Below are 3,861 nucleotides of genomic sequence, written 5' to 3'. Positions count from 1 at the left end.
GCACAGAGCAAGGATCATCTTCATGAAGACATCATGACGAGGCGATATCCTTAAAAGTCATTGTACAAAGCACAATGAAATTACAGTTCAGAACACCCATTCCCAAGAAAACAGAACATAAAACATAGGAGAACAGGCGCCCCCAGGTCTCGCAACCATAGACCCCCAGCACAGAGCAAGGATCATCATCATGAAGGAAAACAAAATACCACATGAGGATAGATGAGGATAAAAATAAATAACATCATATTATGTCCACTAAATGTGACACTATGGTATTTATTAAGATCATAAATAGTTGGGAAAGTTTTAAATAAGCACAAAGCAGAAGTTTGGGACTCAAGAGGAAAATAGTTGTGGGGCACAGCACCCCGTGGTCACCCCCACTTGTGGCGCCCCTGAACAGGTGATGTTCCACAGAAGAACGACTAGCTGGAGCCACATCACTGTGCATCTCTGAGAGATTAACTGAGATAAAAATTTATGTAGCTCTAGCAAGGACAAGACTTTTCAAATCCGTGCCTGGTGAGTTATTAATAATCACTGCAGAGCTGATTTGTTGTCATAAGTTGAGCTTTATGTGACAAGTTTTCTGATCGAAGCCGCTTGGCCCTGTTAGAACAGTAGCACTCTGTAGCATTTAGAAGCACAATCCGTGGCCGGCGGCCCCACTGAGCAGATGTGCTGACTGCAGACGTGTTATAGGAGCATTGTGGCAAAACAACAACATGCTGCGTGACCATGGGGCAGAGCGTAGCAGAACCTCCAGGGGAAAATTCCCAGTAGACTTTCAGGGGTTGGACAATGAAACAAACATCTGTCATGTTAGTGTGGGAGGTTTCATGGCCAAACTGGACCAGCCTGGTGGTCAGTCTTCATTAATTGCACATTGCACCAGTAAGAGCAGAGTGTGAAGGTTCAGTTAGCAGGGTCAGAGCACAGTTTGGCTCAAAATATTGCAACGCACACAACATTATGGGTGACCCCAGGTGAAAAAAAGAATACTAAGGTATATTTTAAATAGACTGCATTTTACAGAAATACATTTTTAATATAATATCAATAGAATACACTTTTAAGGATTACAATCAAAATGTAAAAAAATGTAAATTTCAAAAAACATACTTCAGATATGTTGTTTTAAAATATAGTTCAAGTACACTTTATAAAAATATATTTAATTAAATACATTTTACATTTAATATAAATATATTATTTAAAATATACTGTATATATTCTTTTTTAAATAAACTTTACATTTATTTGTAAAAGTGTATATTTTAATGCACATTTCCAAAACATGTTGCAAATATAAATCCAGTCCATTTCTGAAGTTGTACTATTTTCAAATAGATTTTATGTATGTTGTTTTAATCTTATTTTTTAAAATCATTTCCAAAATTTTATTTCAAGGTTTCAATACTTTGTGTATTATTACTTTGTGTTTTTTAAAATATACTTAGTACACTTTAAGTGTATAGACAAAGCCATAAACTTAAAATGTACTAAGTATATTTGAAGTTGTTCCATAGTATTTTAAAGTATACTTAATACACTTAAAATTGTGCTTTTGTACAACTTAAATAGAACTAAAGTATATTTAGTATTAAATTAGTTGTTCCAAAATAGCACTCTTTAAGTATACTGATGATTAGTGCGGCTTCAAGTATACTAAAGTATACTTAGATTTATTACAATATTTTTTCGCCTGGGATACCAGAGTTCAAAAGAGGACAAATTGTTGGTGCACGTCTTGCTGGAGCATCTGTGACCAAGACAGCAAGTCTTTGTGATGTATGAAGAGCCACAGTATCCAGGGTAATGTCAGCATACCACCAAGAAGGACCAACCACATCCAACAGGATTAACTGTGGACGACAGAGGAAGCTGTCTGAAAGGATGTTATGGTCTAAAATCAGGTGTCAACATCAACAACAGAGAACGTCTCCCACTCACTGCATGGAACTGTGTCTGATCTGCAGAGCTCCTTCAGTGACAGACCGCTGCATCCTAAATGCACAAAGGAGCGTTACCGCAGATCATTCCTCCCATCAGCTGTTAGACTCTATAACCATGACCACTCACAAAAATCATGATAAGCATACATGTTTGTGTTTGCACACTGAACAACTCTACCTCTCAATCATTACATGATAACAACCAATAATAAAAATAATTGTTTACTGTTTTTTCCTGTACTGGACTTAATGACTGAGACTGAAACAATTTGCGCACCCCCGAGTTCAACTCAATTTGCACGAGTCTGTCATGACTATTATTTCCTGTAATTTTGTATCTTTCTGCACAGTAGCTTGCTTTTACTTTCATTTTTTATTTAATTTCACCTTGATAGTCCGGTACGGTAATTGTTATTCTTATTTTTATTTTGATCTATGTTTATTTTTTTATTGTTACTATCTTTGATTCTTTTATTTTTGCTGCTAATTCTATTATTATTTTCCTGTATGTACCTGCTGCTGCTACCACACCTGAATTTCCCCACGCGGGACAATAAAGCCTGTTTCTATTCTATTCTTCTATTTTATTCGTATCAAGAGAGATGGAGATGGATTAAGAATTGTTTTTTTTACTTCCACCTGAAGTCAGTCAGCTTTGAAAATTTAATAAAATATGGTAAATGGTAAATGGTACTGAACTTATAGAGCACTTTTCAAGTCTCTCCGGACCCCGAAGCACTTTACACTAACAGACATTCACCCACTCACACTCACATTCACACACTGATGATGGTAAGCTATAGCCACAGCTGCCCTGGGGCACACTGACAGAGGTGGGGCTGCCATGCACCGGCACCACCGGACCCTCTGACCACCATCAGTAGGCAAGGTGGGTGAAGTGTCTTGCCCAAGGACACAACGACTGAGACGGCTGGACGGGGGATCGAACCAGTGACCTTCTGGTTCCAGGACAACTCCTAACCACTCCACCACAGCCGCCCCTTATCATAAAATAACCAATAAACAGCGGTGGGCAGCCCTAGTTCTAAAATTAGCTCCACAATTTCTGAAGCGCTTACAGAATTATTTAGGTCCACAACTTCAAAAGCACTTATGCCATAGAAATATAAGTGGAAGTTAATTCTAAAACGCAGGTTCAATTTTGCACTTAGCAGCTGTCTACAATTTGAATGTACAATATATGTACAATGCTGCTCACTAGTGGTGTATGAACCCTTGTACAACTCATTTTACAAGTGCAGATTGCTCTGGGTCTGATTTCCTGAAACTGAACTTTGGCTCCTGGTGTAAGAATTAAAAAACTTGTTCAGGATTGCTAGTTCGGCTGATTATTTAAAAAGTTGCTGAGGATTGTTTGGCTGCTTCTTTGTCTTTTCCTTTTGTTTGTTGTAGATTTTTCACTAAAGAAGCATCAATAAAGTAATTTTCAAACACTGTTTATTGGAAATCTGAAACGATGCATTCTGGGTAAAGGAAGCCGACCATCTTCTCTTCAAAATAAGAGCGTGAATTTAAACTGTGCCGTGCTTCAGTACAAAGTGAGACAGTGGGTTGGTGGATGAAGCTGCAGCAAGTCTTAAATTATTATAATTCTTCCCTCTACCCTCTCAAAGCTCATATAAGTATATAAACAAAACAACACTAATTATGGCTGGTTTGTTGGGGAAACTTTTATTTTTTGTTGACGGTGGTTCTAGAAAAAAGCCGTGAACATCAGCTGATATTCAATGGGATTAAAACAGCTGTTGATCTAGTTTTAACTACTGGCCTCAGACAAAAAAATCATTTTAAACATGAATTAAAAGCTGCTGGTGCCTATTCTGAAGTGTCCCTCGCTGTGTGTGTGTGTGTGTGTGTGTGTGTGTGTGTGTGTGTGTGTGTG

The sequence above is a fragment of the Austrofundulus limnaeus genome, unplaced genomic scaffold (genome assembly GCF_001266775.1).
Source record: "Austrofundulus limnaeus strain Quisiro unplaced genomic scaffold, Austrofundulus_limnaeus-1.0 Scaffold259, whole genome shotgun sequence".
Classification (NCBI taxonomy): Eukaryota; Metazoa; Chordata; class Actinopteri; order Cyprinodontiformes; family Rivulidae; genus Austrofundulus; species Austrofundulus limnaeus.
Note: the sequence above shows the minus strand (reverse complement) of the source record.